Source organism: Lissotriton helveticus, chromosome 4_1 (assembly GCF_964261635.1).
Source record: "Lissotriton helveticus chromosome 4_1, aLisHel1.1, whole genome shotgun sequence".
Lineage (NCBI taxonomy): Eukaryota > Metazoa > Chordata > Amphibia > Caudata > Salamandridae > Lissotriton > Lissotriton helveticus.
The window spans coordinates 1670583537-1670603148 of NC_136063.1; the positions used below are offsets into that span (position 1 = coordinate 1670583537).

Below are 19612 nucleotides of genomic sequence, written 5' to 3' on the forward strand. Positions count from 1 at the left end.
AATATCACAAATCTAACACGGGTAGAGTGAAACATTAATTTATTGATTGTATTCTGAAAGTCTATTCGATGTGAGCAAATGATAGAACTTTTAGAAAACATGGAAATTAAATGGCTCAAAATAATGAGACATTTTGCGAGCTGACTCTGTTTTCTCAAACTCATCACAGGGGGCTAATGCAAGATATTACTTTCTTAAATCTTACTGTTATTGATAAGGGGAAGATGGAACTTTTTAATTGGAAATCCTTCATTAAAACAAAACTTGAGGAATCAAATTGTGTATTATGGGGACAGAAGATATGACATTTTGAATAACAATCGTGAAATTCAGACACACATATATTTACACTCTGATTTTCTAAAGTAAATCCATAACCATAAAGTAAAATCTTTCGAAAGACGTGTCAAAGGTAATAATCTGAATTTCTCTTTCAAAGAAATTCACAATTAAATGCACTGTGTAAGTCAAGCATGTTGTCATATAAGAAATCAGCAAAAATTAACTATCTCATTACTGGTCATATAGATGAGAGAGGAAATGAACCTAACGTTTAAATTGTGGATGGGAAACAACAGTTTTTAGTTTTCAGCTTCAATACATATGTTTATGAATAATTGATTTCTTTATATAGTCTTATCGCTATCTAGACGGATATAGCTATGTATACATAGATGCATACTTATACGTTGATTAGTATCAGTATAAAACATTGACGTTATGTTTTTCCAAGACCAAATTCTAAGAAATTGGTGAAATAGTAAATCTCATAATTCAAGTAGGTCCCACCGAGATTTGAACTCGGATCGCTGGATTCAGAGTCCAGAGTGCTAACCATTACACCAAGGAACCCTCCCATACATGAGTCATTTTTCCATTGAGACAAAAGAGAGCGCATTAGTGCAGGGGCATTTCTTACATTGATGAAACGATATCTCTGTTGAATGCTCATAGTGTAAAGAGCTATAATGTGATTTGATTCTGTTCAGATACATTCTCCATAACAGTGTTAAATATGCAAACGTTTATCAGGATAGGCAAGTTATATCATAATGATCATCTTTGACTGTGTCATATTAAAACATTTTACATTTCCAAACTAATACACCCATTTCTTTGTCTCTCACATGGGCTGCGCCAAAGTGCAATGATTGGCACGTTGGACTTTGCATGCAAAGGTACCAGTCCAAATCTTGGGGGTACTATTTTATTACTTTTGACCTTTTCCATTTCTGTCATCTTTGTTTATTCATAGCTCAAATCCAACACCAGTAGGTTGAAAGAGACAATTATTGATTCCTTTCAAAACGTCCATCAGCTTGAACAAGTTACAGAAATACAAACATTATAATACGTTTACATCACATTCCTACACAAAATAGTGTGACATTAAGAAATCCTATCCTGTTTTTCTGAAATGCATTTCAGAGGCCTGATTCCCAGCATCCCTTTTTGAAGCTTTCTGCGCTATTGATAAGGCGAATTTAGCACAGTTTGAAAGAGAAGTGTTCTTAAATCAAACCTAGTGAACCACAATGACAGTATCATTCAGATAGTACAAATGTTTTTTGTATATTAGTATGGAAATTGTGAAATAAAACGTTTTTCATGCTGATTTTCAACAGTCGATCTGCAATCGTGAAACATAAGCTTTTGCTTGGAGGCCTCACAGGTACTGATCTAATTTTCTGTTTTAAGATTATTCACAAATCATATGATATGCTTTGTATAAATCAACTATATTGTTAGATCAAAATTGAGTAAAAAGTGACTATCTCAATTTCATGACATATAGAAGAGTAAGGAGAAGAAGCTCATGTTTCAAATGTGGAGAGGCAACAACTTTTCATTATTTTCACCTCTACTAATTATATGCATTTTTATAATGTATGTGTTTATGTTGTCCTATAAATATACAGAGACATATAGCAAGATATAGGGAGATACATACGTGTAAAGTGGATATGTACAAGTTTATAAGTAAATGAGATGTTTTTCCAATTAATAATTCTAAGAACTGAATGGAAAAGAAAATCGTAAAGTTTAGATAAGTCCCACTGTGATTTGTACTCAGATCCCGGTTTTCCGAGTCTAGAGTGCTAAGCATGATACCATCAAACCACCTGTACCAGGTTGAGCTTTTCATTTTGAGAGAAGAGATTGCATTCACGGGGGAATCTTATATTTTATTGCAAAACCGTATCTCACATAAAAAGTACTGTTCAACAGAGTGATAGCGTTACTTGAGTCCTCTGGGCAACATCCTTCCCTAACATAGTTCAATATGCAAAAGTTGAACAGAATAGAAAAGTAATAACATTCTGTTGGTCTTTGACTGTAGAACATTAAAAACTTTGAAATGTTCACATTGCTGCAGCAATTTGCTCCCTTGTCACATGGGAGGTTCCATGGTGTAATGGTTAGCACTTTGGACTTTGAATCCAAGGATCCGAGTTCAAATCTCGGTGAGACCACTTTCATGACTGTTGATCAAATCTTTTTCTGTCAAGTGTATTCATAAATATCACAAATCTAACACGGGTAGAGTGAAACATTAATTTATTGATTGTATTCTGAAAGTCTATTCGATGTGAGCAAATGATAGAACTTTTAGAAAACATGGAAATTAAATGGCTCAAAATAATGAGACATTTTGCGAGCTGACTCTGTTTTCTCAAACTCATCACAGGGGGCTGATGCAAGATATTACTTTCTTAAATCTTACTGTTATTGATAAGGGGAAGATGGAACTTTTTAATTGGAAATCCTTCATTAAAACAAAACTTGAGGAATCAAATTGTGTATTATGGGGACAGAAGATATGACGTTTTGAATAACAATCGTGAAATTCAGACACACATATATTTACACTCTGATTTTCTAAAGTAAATCCATAACCATAAAGTAAAATCTTTCGAAAGACGTGTCAAAGGTAATAATCTGAATTTCTCTTTCAAAGAAATTCACAATTAAATGCACTGTGTAAGTCAAGCATGTTGTCATATAAGAAATCAGCAAAAATTAACTATCTCATTACTGGTCATATAGATGAGAGAGGAAATGAACCTAACGTTTAAATTGTGGATGGGAAACTACAGTTTTTAGTTTTCAGCTTCAATACATATGTTTATGAATAATTGATTTCTTTATATAGTCTTATCGCTATCTAGACGGATATAGCTATGTATACATAGATGCATACTTATACGTTGATTAGTATCAGTATAAAACATTGACGTTATGTTTTTCCAAGACCAAATTCTAAGAAATTGGTGAAATAGTAAATCTCATAATTCAAGTAGGTCCCACCGAGATTTGAACTCGGATCGCTGGATTCAGAGTCCAGAGTGCTAACCATTACACCAAGGAACCCTCCCATACATGAGTCATTTTTCCATTGAGACAAAAGAGAGCGCATTAGTGCAGGGGCATTTCTTACATTGATGAAACGATATCTCTGTTGAATGCTCATAGTGTAAAGAGCTATAATGTGATTTGATTCTGTTCAGATACATTCTCCATAACAGTGTTAAATATGCAAACGTTTATCAGGATAGGCAAGTTATATCATAATGATCATCTTTGACTGTGTCATATTAAAACATTTTACATTTCCAAACTAATACACCCATTTCTTTGTCTCTCACATGGGCTGCGACAAAGAGCAATGATTGGCACGTTGGACTTTGCATGCAAAGGTACCAGTCCAAATCTTGGGGGTACTATTTTATTACTTTTGACCTTTTCCATTTCTGTCATCTTTGTTTATTCATAGCTCAAATCCAACACCAGTAGGTTGAAAGAGACAATTATTGATTCCTTTCAAAACGTCCATCAGCTTGAACAAGTTACAGAAATACAAACATTATAATACGTTTACATCACATTCCTACACAAAATAGTGTGACATTAAGAAATCCTATCCTGTTTTTCTGAAATGCATTTCAGAGGCCTGATTCCCAGCATCCCTTTTTGAAGCTTTCTGCGCTATTGATAAGGCGAATTTAGCACATTTTGAAAGAGAAGTGTTCTTAAATCAAACCTAGAGAACCACAATGACAGTATCATTCAGATAGTACAAATGTTTTTTGTATATTAGTATGGAAATTGTGAAATAAAACGTTTTTCATGCTGATTTTCAACAGTCGATCTGCAATCGTGAAACATAAGCTTTTGCTTGGAGGCCTCACAGGTACTGATCTAATTTTCTGTTTTAAGATTATTCACAAATCATATGATATGCTTTGTATAAATCAACTATATTGTTAGATCAAAATTGAGTAAAAAGTGACTATCTCAATTTCATGACATATAGAAGAGTAAGGAGAAGAAGCTCATGTTTCAAATGTGGAGAGGCAACAACTTTTCATTATTTTCACCTCTACTAATTATATGCATTTTTATAATGTATGTGTTTATGTTGTCCGATAAATATACAGAGACATATAGCAAGATATAGGGAGATACATACGTGTAAAGTGGATATGTACAAGTTTATAAGTAAATGAGATGTTTTTCCAATTAATAATTCTAAGAACTGAATGGAAAAGAAAATCGTAAAGTTTAGATAAGTCCCACTGTGATTTGTACTCAGATCCCGGTTTTCAGAGTCTAGAGTGCTAAGCATGATACCATCAAACCACCTGTACCAGGTTGAGCTTTTCATTTTGAGAGAAGAGATTGCATTCACGGGGGAATCTTATATTTTATTGCAAAATCGTATCTCACATAAAAAGTACTGTTCAACAGAGTGATAGCGTTACTTGAGTCCTCTTGGCAACATCCTTCCCTAACATAGTTCAATATGCAAAAGTTGAACAGAATAGAAAAGTAATAACATTCTGTTGGTCTTTGACTGTAGAACATTAAAAACTTTGAAATGTTCACATTGCTGCAGCAATTTGCTCCCTTGTCACATGGGAGGTTCCATGGTGTAATGGTTAGCACTTTGGACTTTGAATCCAAGGATCCGAGTTCAAATCTCGGTGAGACCACTTTCATGACTGTTGATCAAATCTTTTTCTGTCAAGTGTATTCATAAATATCACAAATCTAACACGGGTAGAGTGAAACATTAATTTATTGATTGTATTCTGAAAGTCTATTCGATGTGAGCAAATGATAGAACTTTTAGAAAACATGGAAATTAAATGGCTCAAAATAATGAGACATTTTGCGAGCTGACTCTGTTTTCTCAAACTCATCACAGGGGGCTGATGCAAGATATTACTTTCTTAAATCTTACTGTTATTGATAAGGGGAAGATGGAACTTTTTAATTGGAAATCCTTCATTAAAACAAAACTTGAGGAATCAAATTGTGTATTATGGGGACAGAAGATATGACATTTTGAATAACAATCGTGAAATTCAGACACACATATATTTACACTCTGATTTTCTAAAGTAAATCCATAACCATAAAGTAAAATCTTTCGAAAGACGTGTCAAAGGTAATAATCTGAATTTCTCTTTCAAAGAAATTCACAATTAAATGCACTGTGTAAGTCAAGCATGTTGTCATATAAGAAATCAGCAAAAATTAACTATCTCATTACTGGTCATATAGATGAGAGAGGAAATGAACCTAACGTTTAAATTGTGGATGGGAAACAACAGTTTTTAGTTTTCAGCTTCAATACATATGTTTATGAATAATTGATTTCTTTATATAGTCTTATCGCTATCTAGACGGATATAGCTATGTATACATAGATGCATACTTATACGTTGATTAGTATCAGTATAAAACATTGACGTTATGTTTTTCCAAGACCAAATTCTAAGAAATTGGTGAAATAGTAAATCTCATAATTCAAGTAGGTCCCACCGAGATTTGAACTCAGATCGCTGGATTCAGAGTCCAGAGTGCTAACCATTACACCAAGGAACCCTCCCATACATGAGTCATTTTTCCATTGAGACAAAAGAGAGCGCATTAGTGCAGGGGCATTTCTTACATTGATGAAACGATATCTCTGTTGAATGCTCATAGTGTAAAGAGCTATAATGTGATTTGATTCTGTTCAGATACATTCTCCATAACAGTGTTAAATATGCAAACGTTTATCAGGATAGGCAAGTTATATCATAATGATCATCTTTGACTGTGTCATATTAAAACATTTTACATTTCCAAACTAATACACCCATTTCTTTGTCTCTCACATGGGCTGCGCCAAAGTGCAATGATTGGCACGTTGGACTTTGCATGCAAAGGTACCAGTCCAAATCTTGGGGGTACTATTTTATTACTTTTGACCTTTTCCATTTCTGTCATCTTTGTTTATTCATAGCTCAAATCCAACACCAGTAGGTTGAAAGAGACAATTATTGATTCCTTTCAAAACGTCCATCAGCTTGAACAAGTTACAGAAATACAAACATTATAATACGTTTACATCACATTCCTACACAAAATAGTGTGACATTAAGAAATCCTATCCTGTTTTTCTGAAATGCATTTCAGAGGCCTGATTCCCAGCATCCCTTTTTGAAGCTTTCTGCGCTATTGATAAGGCGAATTTAGCACAGTTTGAAAGAGAAGTGTTCTTAAATCAAACCTAGTGAACCACAATGACAGTATCATTCAGATAGTACAAATGTTTTTTGTATATTAGTATGGAAATTGTGAAATAAAACGTTTTTCATGCTGATTTTCAACAGTCGATCTGCAATCGTGAAACATAAGCTTTTGCTTGGAGGCCTCACAGGTACTGATCTAATTTTCTGTTTTAAGATTATTCACAAATCATATGATATGCTTTGTATAAATCAACTATATTGTTAGATCAAAATTGAGTAAAAAGTGACTATCTCAATTTCATGACATATAGAAGAGTAAGGAGAAGAAGCTCATGTTTCAAATGTGGAGAGGCAACAACTTTTCATTATTTTCACCTCTACTAATTATATGCATTTTTATAATGTATGTGTTTATGTTGTCCTATAAATATACAGAGACATATAGCAAGATATAGGGAGATACATACGTGTAAAGTGGATATGTACAAGTTTATAAGTAAATGAGATGTTTTTCCAATTAATAATTCTAAGAACTGAATGGAAAAGAAAATCGTAAAGTTTAGATAAGTCCCACTGTGATTTGTACTCAGATCCCGGTTTTCAGAGTCTAGAGTGCTAAGCATGATACCATCAAACCACCTGTACCAGGTTGAGCTTTTCATTTTGAGAGAAGAGATTGCATTCACGGGGGAATCTTATATTTTATTGCAAAACCGTATCTCACATAAAAAGTACTGTTCAACAGAGTGATAGCGTTACTTGAGTCCTCTGGGCAACATCCTTCCCTAACATAGTTCAATATGCAAAAGTTGAACAGAATAGAAAAGTAATAACATTCTGTTGGTCTTTGACTGTAGAACATTAAAAACTTTGAAATGTTCACATTGCTGCAGCAATTTGCTCCCTTGTCACATGGGAGGTTCCATGGTGTAATGGTTAGCACTTTGGACTTTGAATCCAAGGATCCGAGTTCAAATCTCGGTGAGACCACTTTCATGACTGTTGATCAAATCTTTTTCTGTCAAGTGTATTCATAAATATCACAAATCTAACACGGGTAGAGTGAAACATTAATTTATTGATTGTATTCTGAAAGTCTATTCGATGTGAGCAAATGATAGAACTTTTAGAAAACATGGAAATTAAATGGCTCAAAATAATGAGACATTTTGCGAGCTGACTCTGTTTTCTCAAACTCATCACAGGGGGCTGATGCAAGATATTACTTTCTTAAATCTTACTGTTATTGATAAGGGGAAGATGGAACTTTTTAATTGGAAATCCTTCATTAAAACAAAACTTGAGGAATCAAATTGTGTATTATGGGGACAGAAGATATGACGTTTTGAATAACAATCGTGAAATTCAGACACACATATATTTACACTCTGATTTTCTAAAGTAAATCCATAACCATAAAGTAAAATCTTTCGAAAGACGTGTCAAAGGTAATAATCTGAATTTCTCTTTCAAAGAAATTCACAATTAAATGCACTGTGTAAGTCAAGCATGTTGTCATATAAGAAATCAGCAAAAATTAACTATCTCATTACTGGTCATATAGATGAGAGAGGAAATGAACCTAACGTTTAAATTGTGGATGGGAAACTACAGTTTTTAGTTTTCAGCTTCAATACATATGTTTATGAATAATTGATTTCTTTATATAGTCTTATCGCTATCTAGACGGATATAGCTATGTATACATAGATGCATACTTATACGTTGATTAGTATCAGTATAAAACATTGACGTTATGTTTTTCCAAGACCAAATTCTAAGAAATTGGTGAAATAGTAAATCTCATAATTCAAGTAGGTCCCACCGAGATTTGAACTCGGATCGCTGGATTCAGAGTCCAGAGTGCTAACCATTACACCAAGGAACCCTCCCATACATGAGTCATTTTTCCATTGAGACAAAAGAGAGCGCATTAGTGCAGGGGCATTTCTTACATTGATGAAACGATATCTCTGTTGAATGCTCATAGTGTAAAGAGCTATAATGTGATTTGATTCTGTTCAGATACATTCTCCATAACAGTGTTAAATATGCAAACGTTTATCAGGATAGGCAAGTTATATCATAATGATCATCTTTGACTGTGTCATATTAAAACATTTTACATTTCCAAACTAATACACCCATTTCTTTGTCTCTCACATGGGCTGCGACAAAGAGCAATGATTGGCACGTTGGACTTTGCATGCAAAGGTACCAGTCCAAATCTTGGGGGTACTATTTTATTACTTTTGACCTTTTCCATTTCTGTCATCTTTGTTTATTCATAGCTCAAATCCAACACCAGTAGGTTGAAAGAGACAATTATTGATTCCTTTCAAAACGTCCATCAGCTTGAACAAGTTACAGAAATACAAACATTATAATACGTTTACATCACATTCCTACACAAAATAGTGTGACATTAAGAAATCCTATCCTGTTTTTCTGAAATGCATTTCAGAGGCCTGATTCCCAGCATCCCTTTTTGAAGCTTTCTGCGCTATTGATAAGGCGAATTTAGCACATTTTGAAAGAGAAGTGTTCTTAAATCAAACCTAGAGAACCACAATGACAGTATCATTCAGATAGTACAAATGTTTTTTGTATATTAGTATGGAAATTGTGAAATAAAACGCTTTTCATGCTGATTTTCAACAGTCGATCTGCAATCGTGAAACATAAGCTTTTGCTTGGAGGCCTCACAGGTACTGATCTAATTTTCTGTTTTAAGATTATTCACAAATCATATGATATGCTTTGTATAAATCAACTATATTGTTAGATCAAAATTGAGTAAAAAGTGACTATCTCAATTTCATGACATATAGAAGAGTAAGGAGAAGAAGCTCATGTTTCAAATGTGGAGAGGCAACAACTTTTCATTATTTTCACCTCTACTAATTATATGCATTTTTATAATGTATGTGTTTATGTTGTCCTATAAATATACAGAGACATATAGCAAGATATAGGGAGATACATACGTGTAAAGTGGATATGTACAAGTTTATAAGTAAATGAGATGTTTTTCCAATTAATAATTCTAAGAACTGAATGGAAAAGAAAATCGTAAAGTTTAGATAAGTCCCACTGTGATTTGTACTCAGATCCCGGTTTTCAGAGTCTAGAGTGCTAAGCATGATACCATCAAACCACCTGTACCAGGTTGAGCTTTTCATTTTGAGAGAAGAGATTGCATTCACGGGGGAATCTTATATTTTATTGCAAAACCGTATCTCACATAAAAAGTACTGTTCAACAGAGTGATAGCGTTACTTGAGTCCTCTGGGCAACATCCTTCCCTAACATAGTTCAATATGCAAAAGTTGAACAGAATAGAAAAGTAATAACATTCTGTTGGTCTTTGACTGTAGAACATTAAAAACTTTGAAATGTTCACATTGCTGCAGCAATTTGCTCCCTTGTCACATGGGAGGTTCCATGGTGTAATGGTTAGCACTTTGGACTTTGAATCCAAGGATCCGAGTTCAAATCTCGGTGAGACCACTTTCATGACTGTTGATCAAATCTTTTTCTGTCAAGTGTATTCATAAATATCACAAATCTAACACGGGTAGAGTGAAACATTAATTTATTGATTGTATTCTGAAAGTCTATTCGATGTGAGCAAATGATAGAACTTTTAGAAAACATGGAAATTAAATGGCTCAAAATAATGAGACATTTTGCGAGCTGACTCTGTTTTCTCAAACTCATCACAGGGGGCTGATGCAAGATATTACTTTCTTAAATCTTACTGTTATTGATAAGGGGAAGATGGAACTTTTTAATTGGAAATCCTTCATTAAAACAAAACTTGAGGAATCAAATTGTGTATTATGGGGACAGAAGATATGACGTTTTGAATAACAATCGTGAAATTCAGACACACATATATTTACACTCTGATTTTCTAAAGTAAATCCATAACCATAAAGTAAAATCTTTCGAAAGACGTGTCAAAGGTAATAATCTGAATTTCTCTTTCAAAGAAATTCACAATTAAATGCACTGTGTAAGTCAAGCATGTTGTCATATAAGAAATCAGCAAAAATTAACTATCTCATTACTGGTCATATAGATGAGAGAGGAAATGAACCTAACGTTTAAATTGTGGATGGGAAACTACAGTTTTTAGTTTTCAGCTTCAATACATATGTTTATGAATAATTGATTTCTTTATATAGTCTTATCGCTATCTAGACGGATATAGCTATGTATACATAGATGCATACTTATACGTTGATTAGTATCAGTATAAAACATTGACGTTATGTTTTTCCAAGACCAAATTCTAAGAAATTGGTGAAATAGTAAATCTCATAATTCAAGTAGGTCCCACCGAGATTTGAACTCGGATCGCTGGATTCAGAGTCCAGAGTGCTAACCATTACACCAAGGAACCCTCCCATACATGAGTCATTTTTCCATTGAGACAAAAGAGAGCGCATTAGTGCAGGGGCATTTCTTACATTGATGAAACGATATCTCTGTTGAATGCTCATAGTGTAAAGAGCTATAATGTGATTTGATTCTGTTCAGATACATTCTCCATAACAGTGTTAAATATGCAAACGTTTATCAGGATAGGCAAGTTATATCATAATGATCATCTTTGACTGTGTCATATTAAAACATTTTACATTTCCAAACTAATACACCCATTTCTTTGTCTCTCACATGGGCTGCGACAAAGAGCAATGATTGGCACGTTGGACTTTGCATGCAAAGGTACCAGTCCAAATCTTGGGGGTACTATTTTATTACTTTTGACCTTTTCCATTTCTGTCATCTTTGTTTATTCATAGCTCAAATCCAACACCAGTAGGTTGAAAGAGACAATTATTGATTCCTTTCAAAACGTCCATCAGCTTGAACAAGTTACAGAAATACAAACATTATAATACGTTTACATCACATTCCTACACAAAATAGTGTGACATTAAGAAATCCTATCCTGTTTTTCTGAAATGCATTTCAGAGGCCTGATTCCCAGCATCCCTTTTTGAAGCTTTCTGCGCTATTGATAAGGCGAATTTAGCACATTTTGAAAGAGAAGTGTTCTTAAATCAAACCTAGAGAACCACAATGACAGTATCATTCAGATAGTACAAATGTTTTTTGTATATTAGTATGGAAATTGTGAAATAAAACGTTTTTCATGCTGATTTTCAACAGTCGATCTGCAATCGTGAAACATAAGCTTTTGCTTGGAGGCCTCACAGGTACTGATCTAATTTTCTGTTTTAAGATTATTCACAAATCATATGATATGCTTTGTATAAATCAACTATATTGTTAGATCAAAATTGAGTAAAAAGTGACTATCTCAATTTCATGACATATAGAAGAGTAAGGAGAAGAAGCTCATGTTTCAAATGTGGAGAGGCAACAACTTTTCATTATTTTCACCTCTACTAATTATATGCATTTTTATAATGTATGTGTTTATGTTGTCCGATAAATATACAGAGACATATAGCAAGATATAGGGAGATACATACGTGTAAAGTGGATATGTACAAGTTTATAAGTAAATGAGATGTTTTTCCAATTAATAATTCTAAGAACTGAATGGAAAAGAAAATCGTAAAGTTTAGATAAGTCCCACTGTGATTTGTACTCAGATCCCGGTTTTCAGAGTCTAGAGTGCTAAGCATGATACCATCAAACCACCTGTACCAGGTTGAGCTTTTCATTTTGAGAGAAGAGATTGCATTCACGGGGGAATCTTATATTTTATTGCAAAATCGTATCTCACATAAAAAGTACTGTTCAACAGAGTGATAGCGTTACTTGAGTCCTCTTGGCAACATCCTTCCCTAACATAGTTCAATATGCAAAAGTTGAACAGAATAGAAAAGTAATAACATTCTGTTGGTCTTTGACTGTAGAACATTAAAAACTTTGAAATGTTCACATTGCTGCAGCAATTTGCTCCCTTGTCACATGGGAGGTTCCATGGTGTAATGGTTAGCACTTTGGACTTTGAATCCAAGGATCCGAGTTCAAATCTCGGTGAGACCACTTTCATGACTGTTGATCAAATCTTTTTCTGTCAAGTGTATTCATAAATATCACAAATCTAACACGGGTAGAGTGAAACATTAATTTATTGATTGTATTCTGAAAGTCTATTCGATGTGAGCAAATGATAGAACTTTTAGAAAACATGGAAATTAAATGGCTCAAAATAATGAGACATTTTGCGAGCTGACTCTGTTTTCTCAAACTCATCACAGGGGGCTGATGCAAGATATTACTTTCTTAAATCTTACTGTTATTGATAAGGGGAAGATGGAACTTTTTAATTGGAAATCCTTCATTAAAACAAAACTTGAGGAATCAAATTGTGTATTATGGGGACAGAAGATATGACATTTTGAATAACAATCGTGAAATTCAGACACACATATATTTACACTCTGATTTTCTAAAGTAAATCCATAACCATAAAGTAAAATCTTTCGAAAGACGTGTCAAAGGTAATAATCTGAATTTCTCTTTCAAAGAAATTCACAATTAAATGCACTGTGTAAGTCAAGCATGTTGTCATATAAGAAATCAGCAAAAATTAACTATCTCATTACTGGTCATATAGATGAGAGAGGAAATGAACCTAACGTTTAAATTGTGGATGGGAAACAACAGTTTTTAGTTTTCAGCTTCAATACATATGTTTATGAATAATTGATTTCTTTATATAGTCTTATCGCTATCTAGACGGATATAGCTATGTATACATAGATGCATACTTATACGTTGATTAGTATCAGTATAAAACATTGACGTTATGTTTTTCCAAGACCAAATTCTAAGAAATTGGTGAAATAGTAAATCTCATAATTCAAGTAGGTCCCACCGAGATTTGAACTCAGATCGCTGGATTCAGAGTCCAGAGTGCTAACCATTACACCAAGGAACCCTCCCATACATGAGTCATTTTTCCATTGAGACAAAAGAGAGCGCATTAGTGCAGGGGCATTTCTTACATTGATGAAACGATATCTCTGTTGAATGCTCATAGTGTAAAGAGCTATAATGTGATTTGATTCTGTTCAGATACATTCTCCATAACAGTGTTAAATATGCAAACGTTTATCAGGATAGGCAAGTTATATCATAATGATCATCTTTGACTGTGTCATATTAAAACATTTTACATTTCCAAACTAATACACCCATTTCTTTGTCTCTCACATGGGCTGCGCCAAAGTGCAATGATTGGCACGTTGGACTTTGCATGCAAAGGTACCAGTCCAAATCTTGGGGGTACTATTTTATTACTTTTGACCTTTTCCATTTCTGTCATCTTTGTTTATTCATAGCTCAAATCCAACACCAGTAGGTTGAAAGAGACAATTATTGATTCCTTTCAAAACGTCCATCAGCTTGAACAAGTTACAGAAATACAAACATTATAATACGTTTACATCACATTCCTACACAAAATAGTGTGACATTAAGAAATCCTATCCTGTTTTTCTGAAATGCATTTCAGAGGCCTGATTCCCAGCATCCCTTTTTGAAGCTTTCTGCGCTATTGATAAGGCGAATTTAGCACAGTTTGAAAGAGAAGTGTTCTTAAATCAAACCTAGTGAACCACAATGACAGTATCATTCAGATAGTACAAATGTTTTTTGTATATTAGTATGGAAATTGTGAAATAAAACGTTTTTCATGCTGATTTTCAACAGTCGATCTGCAATCGTGAAACATAAGCTTTTGCTTGGAGGCCTCACAGGTACTGATCTAATTTTCTGTTTTAAGATTATTCACAAATCATATGATATGCTTTGTATAAATCAACTATATTGTTAGATCAAAATTGAGTAAAAAGTGACTATCTCAATTTCATGACATATAGAAGAGTAAGGAGAAGAAGCTCATGTTTCAAATGTGGAGAGGCAACAACTTTTCATTATTTTCACCTCTACTAATTATATGCATTTTTATAATGTATGTGTTTATGTTGTCCTATAAATATACAGAGACATATAGCAAGATATAGGGAGATACATACGTGTAAAGTGGATATGTACAAGTTTATAAGTAAATGAGATGTTTTTCCAATTAATAATTCTAAGAACTGAATGGAAAAGAAAATCGTAAAGTTTAGATAAGTCCCACTGTGATTTGTACTCAGATCCCGGTTTTCAGAGTCTAGAGTGCTAAGCATGATACCATCAAACCACCTGTACCAGGTTGAGCTTTTCATTTTGAGAGAAGAGATTGCATTCACGGGGGAATCTTATATTTTATTGCAAAACCGTATCTCACATAAAAAGTACTGTTCAACAGAGTGATAGCGTTACTTGAGTCCTCTGGGCAACATCCTTCCCTAACATAGTTCAATATGCAAAAGTTGAACAGAATAGAAAAGTAATAACATTCTGTTGGTCTTTGACTGTAGAACATTAAAAACTTTGAAATGTTCACATTGCTGCAGCAATTTGCTCCCTTGTCACATGGGAGGTTCCATGGTGTAATGGTTAGCACTTTGGACTTTGAATCCAAGGATCCGAGTTCAAATCTCGGTGAGACCACTTTCATGACTGTTGATCAAATCTTTTTCTGTCAAGTGTATTCATAAATATCACAAATCTAACACGGGTAGAGTGAAACATTAATTTATTGATTGTATTCTGAAAGTCTATTCGATGTGAGCAAATGATAGAACTTTTAGAAAACATGGAAATTAAATGGCTCAAAATAATGAGACATTTTGCGAGCTGACTCTGTTTTCTCAAACTCATCACAGGGGGCTGATGCAAGATATTACTTTCTTAAATCTTACTGTTATTGATAAGGGGAAGATGGAACTTTTTAATTGGAAATCCTTCATTAAAACAAAACTTGAGGAATCAAATTGTGTATTATGGGGACAGAAGATATGACGTTTTGAATAACAATCGTGAAATTCAGACACACATATATTTACACTCTGATTTTCTAAAGTAAATCCATAACCATAAAGTAAAATCTTTCGAAAGACGTGTCAAAGGTAATAATCTGAATTTCTCTTTCAAAGAAATTCACAATTAAATGCACTGTGTAAGTCAAGCATGTTGTCATATAAGAAATCAGCAAAAATTAACTATCTCATTACTGGTCATATAGATGAGAGAGGAAATGAACCTAACGTTTAAATTGTGGATGGGAAACTACAGTTTTTAGTTTTCAGCTTCAATACATATGTTTATGAATAATTGATTTCTTTATATAGTCTTATCGCTATCTAGACGGATATAGCTATGTATACATAGATGCATACTTATACGTTGATTAGTATCAGTATAAAACATTGACGTTATGTTTTTCCAAGACCAAATTCTAAGAAATTGGTGAAATAGTAAATCTCATAATTCAAGTAGGTCCCACCGAGATTTGAACTCGGATCGCTGGATTCAGAGTCCAGAGTGCTAACCATTACACCAAGGAACCCTCCCATACATGAGTCATTTTTCCATTGAGACAAAAGAGAGCGCATTAGTGCAGGGGCATTTCTTACATTGATGAAACGATATCTCTGTTGAATGCTCATAGTGTAAAGAGCTATAATGTGATTTGATTCTGTTCAGATACATTCTCCATAACAGTGTTAAATATGCAAACGTTTATCAGGATAGGCAAGTTATATCATAATGATCATCTTTGACTGTGTCATATTAAAACATTTTACATTTCCAAACTAATACACCCATTTCTTTGTCTCTCACATGGGCTGCGACAAAGAGCAATGATTGGCACGTTGGACTTTGCATGCAAAGGTACCAGTCCAAATCTTGGGGGTACTATTTTATTACTTTTGACCTTTTCCATTTCTGTCATCTTTGTTTATTCATAGCTCAAATCCAACACCAGTAGGTTGAAAGAGACAATTATTGATTCCTTTCAAAACGTCCATCAGCTTGAACAAGTTACAGAAATACAAACATTATAATACGTTTACATCACATTCCTACACAAAATAGTGTGACATTAAGAAATCCTATCCTGTTTTTCTGAAATGCATTTCAGAGGCCTGATTCCCAGCATCCCTTTTTGAAGCTTTCTGCGCTATTGATAAGGCGAATTTAGCACATTTTGAAAGAGAAGTGTTCTTAAATCAAACCTAGAGAACCACAATGACAGTATCATTCAGATAGTACAAATGTTTTTTGTATATTAGTATGGAAATTGTGAAATAAAACGCTTTTCATGCTGATTTTCAACAGTCGATCTGCAATCGTGAAACATAAGCTTTTGCTTGGAGGCCTCACAGGTACTGATCTAATTTTCTGTTTTAAGATTATTCACAAATCATATGATATGCTTTGTATAAATCAACTATATTGTTAGATCAAAATTGAGTAAAAAGTGACTATCTCAATTTCATGACATATAGAAGAGTAAGGAGAAGAAGCTCATGTTTCAAATGTGGAGAGGCAACAACTTTTCATTATTTTCACCTCTACTAATTATATGCATTTTTATAATGTATGTGTTTATGTTGTCCTATAAATATACAGAGACATATAGCAAGATATAGGGAGATACATACGTGTAAAGTGGATATGTACAAGTTTATAAGTAAATGAGATGTTTTTCCAATTAATAATTCTAAGAACTGAATGGAAAAGAAAATCGTAAAGTTTAGATAAGTCCCACTGTGATTTGTACTCAGATCCCGGTTTTCAGAGTCTAGAGTGCTAAGCATGATACCATCAAACCACCTGTACCAGGTTGAGCTTTTCATTTTGAGAGAAGAGATTGCATTCACGGGGGAATCTTATATTTTATTGCAAAATCGTATCTCACATAAAAAGTACTGTTCAACAGAGTGATAGCGTTACTTGAGTCCTCTTGGCAACATCCTTCCCTAACATAGTTCAATATGCAAAAGTTGAACAGAATAGAAAAGTAATAACATTCTGTTGGTCTTTGACTGTAGAACATTAAAAACTTTGAAATGTTCACATTGCTGCAGCAATTTGCTCCCTTGTCACATGGGAGGTTCCATGGTGTAATGGTTAGCACTTTGGACTTTGAATCCAAGGATCCGAGTTCAAATCTCGGTGAGACCACTTTCATGACTGTTGATCAAATCTTTTTCTGTCAAGTGTATTCATAAATATCACAAATCTAACACGGGTAGAGTGAAACATTAATTTATTGATTGTATTCTGAAAGTCTATTCGATGTGAGCAAATGATAGAACTTTTAGAAAACATGGAAATTAAATGGCTCAAAATAATGAGACATTTTGCGAGCTGACTCTGTTTTCTCAAACTCATCACAGGGGGCTGATGCAAGATATTACTTTCTTAAATCTTACTGTTATTGATAAGGGGAAGATGGAACTTTTTAATTGGAAATCCTTCATTAAAACAAAACTTGAGGAATCAAATTGTGTATTATGGGGACAGAAGATATGACATTTTGAATAACAATCGTGAAATTCAGACACACATATATTTACACTCTGATTTTCTAAAGTAAATCCATAACCATAAAGTAAAATCTTTCGAAAGACGTGTCAAAGGTAATAATCTGAATTTCTCTTTCAAAGAAATTCACAATTAAATGCACTGTGTAAGTCAAGCATGTTGTCATATAAGAAATCAGCAAAAATTAACTATCTCATTACTGGTCATATAGATGAGAGAGGAAATGAACCTAACGTTTAAATTGTGGATGGGAAACAACAGTTTTTAGTTTTCAGCTTCAATACATATGTTTATGAATAATTGATTTCTTTATATAGTCTTATCGCTATCTAGACGGATATAGCTATGTATACATAGATGCATACTTATACGTTGATTAGTATCAGTATAAAACATTGACGTTATGTTTTTCCAAGACCAAATTCTAAGAAATTGGTGAAATAGTAAATCTCATAATTCAAGTAGGTCCCACCGAGATTTGAACTCGGATCGCTGGATTCAGAGTCCAGAGTGCTAACCATTACACCAAGGAACCCTCCCATACATGAGTCATTTTTCCATTGAGACAAAAGAGAGCGCATTAGTGCAGGGGCATTTCTTACATTGATGAAACGATATCTCTGTTGAATGCTCATAGTGTAAAGAGCTATAATGTGATTTGATTCTGTTCAGATACATTCTCCATAACAGTGTTAAATATGCAAACGTTTATCAGGATAGGCAAGTTATATCATAATGATCATCTTTGACTGTGTCATATTAAAACATTTTACATTTCCAAACTAATACACCCATTTCTTTGTCTCTCACATGGGCTGCGCCAAAGTGCAATGATTGGCACGTTGGACTTTGCATGCAAAGGTACCGGTCCAAATCTTGGGGGTACTATTTTATTACTTTTGACCTTTTCCATTTCTGTCATCTTTGTTTATTCATAGCTCAAATCCAACACCAGTAGGTTGAAAGAGACAATTATTGATTCCTTTCAAAACGTCCATCAGCTTGAACAAGTTACAGAAATACAAACATTATAATACGTTTACATCACATTCCTACACAAAATAGTGTGACATTAAGAAATCCTATCCTGTTTTTCTGAAATGCATTTCAGAGGCCTGATTCCCAGCATCCCTTTTTGAAGCTTTCTGCGCTATTGATAAGGCGAATTTAGCACAGTTTGAAAGAGAAGTGTTCTTAAATCAAACCTAGTGAACCACAATGACAGTATCATTCAGATAGTACAAATGTTTTTTGTATATTAGTATGGAAATTGTGAAATAAAACGTTTTTCATGCTGATTTTCAACAGTCGATCTGCAATCGTGAAACATAAGCTTTTGCTTGGAGGCCTCACAGGTACTGATCTAATTTTCTGTTTTAAGATTATTCACAAATCATATGATATGCTTTGTATAAATCAACTATATTGTTAGATCAAAATTGAGTAAAAAGTGACTATCTCAATTTCATGACATATAGAAGAGTAAGGAGAAGAAGCTCATGTTTCAAATGTGGAGAGGCAACAACTTTTCATTATTTTCACCTCTACTAATTATATGCATTTTTATAATGTATGTGTTTATGTTGTCCTATAAATATACAGAGACATATAGCAAGATATAGGGAGATACATACGTGTAAAGTGGATATGTACAA

The 19612-nt window shown here is 33.7% G+C and overlaps 15 non-coding genes across 15 annotated transcripts; 7 read left to right on the forward strand and 8 right to left on the reverse strand.

Moving 5' to 3' along the window:
* Positions 1-780: 780 nt before the first annotated feature.
* TRNAQ-CUG (transfer RNA glutamine (anticodon CUG)) lies at positions 781-852 on the reverse strand. Its single transcript has one exon. It is a non-coding gene; the product is annotated as a tRNA-Gln (tRNA).
* A 1550-nt stretch (positions 853-2402) lies between these two features.
* On the forward strand, positions 2403-2474 carry TRNAQ-UUG (transfer RNA glutamine (anticodon UUG)). Its single transcript has one exon. It is a non-coding gene; the product is annotated as a tRNA-Gln (tRNA).
* Positions 2475-3300: 826 nt separating this feature from the next.
* Positions 3301-3372, reverse strand: TRNAQ-CUG (transfer RNA glutamine (anticodon CUG)). Its single transcript has one exon. It is a non-coding gene; the product is annotated as a tRNA-Gln (tRNA).
* Positions 3373-4922: 1550 nt separating this feature from the next.
* On the forward strand, positions 4923-4994 carry TRNAQ-UUG (transfer RNA glutamine (anticodon UUG)). Its single transcript has one exon. It is a non-coding gene; the product is annotated as a tRNA-Gln (tRNA).
* Positions 4995-5820: 826 nt separating this feature from the next.
* Positions 5821-5892, reverse strand: TRNAQ-CUG (transfer RNA glutamine (anticodon CUG)). The gene has a single exon. It is a non-coding gene; the product is annotated as a tRNA-Gln (tRNA).
* A 1550-nt stretch (positions 5893-7442) lies between these two features.
* TRNAQ-UUG (transfer RNA glutamine (anticodon UUG)) lies at positions 7443-7514 on the forward strand. The gene has a single exon. It is a non-coding gene; the product is annotated as a tRNA-Gln (tRNA).
* Positions 7515-8340: 826 nt separating this feature from the next.
* Positions 8341-8412, reverse strand: TRNAQ-CUG (transfer RNA glutamine (anticodon CUG)). Its single transcript has one exon. It is a non-coding gene; the product is annotated as a tRNA-Gln (tRNA).
* Positions 8413-9962: 1550 nt separating this feature from the next.
* On the forward strand, positions 9963-10034 carry TRNAQ-UUG (transfer RNA glutamine (anticodon UUG)). Its single transcript has one exon. It is a non-coding gene; the product is annotated as a tRNA-Gln (tRNA).
* An 826-nt stretch (positions 10035-10860) lies between these two features.
* TRNAQ-CUG (transfer RNA glutamine (anticodon CUG)) lies at positions 10861-10932 on the reverse strand. Its single transcript has one exon. It is a non-coding gene; the product is annotated as a tRNA-Gln (tRNA).
* A 1550-nt stretch (positions 10933-12482) lies between these two features.
* On the forward strand, positions 12483-12554 carry TRNAQ-UUG (transfer RNA glutamine (anticodon UUG)). Its single transcript has one exon. It is a non-coding gene; the product is annotated as a tRNA-Gln (tRNA).
* Positions 12555-13380: 826 nt separating this feature from the next.
* Positions 13381-13452, reverse strand: TRNAQ-CUG (transfer RNA glutamine (anticodon CUG)). Its single transcript has one exon. It is a non-coding gene; the product is annotated as a tRNA-Gln (tRNA).
* Positions 13453-15002: 1550 nt separating this feature from the next.
* Positions 15003-15074, forward strand: TRNAQ-UUG (transfer RNA glutamine (anticodon UUG)). The gene has a single exon. It is a non-coding gene; the product is annotated as a tRNA-Gln (tRNA).
* An 826-nt stretch (positions 15075-15900) lies between these two features.
* TRNAQ-CUG (transfer RNA glutamine (anticodon CUG)) lies at positions 15901-15972 on the reverse strand. Its single transcript has one exon. It is a non-coding gene; the product is annotated as a tRNA-Gln (tRNA).
* Positions 15973-17522: 1550 nt separating this feature from the next.
* Positions 17523-17594, forward strand: TRNAQ-UUG (transfer RNA glutamine (anticodon UUG)). Its single transcript has one exon. It is a non-coding gene; the product is annotated as a tRNA-Gln (tRNA).
* Positions 17595-18420: 826 nt separating this feature from the next.
* Positions 18421-18492, reverse strand: TRNAQ-CUG (transfer RNA glutamine (anticodon CUG)). Its single transcript has one exon. It is a non-coding gene; the product is annotated as a tRNA-Gln (tRNA).
* Between the last annotated feature and the right edge of the window lie 1120 nt (positions 18493-19612).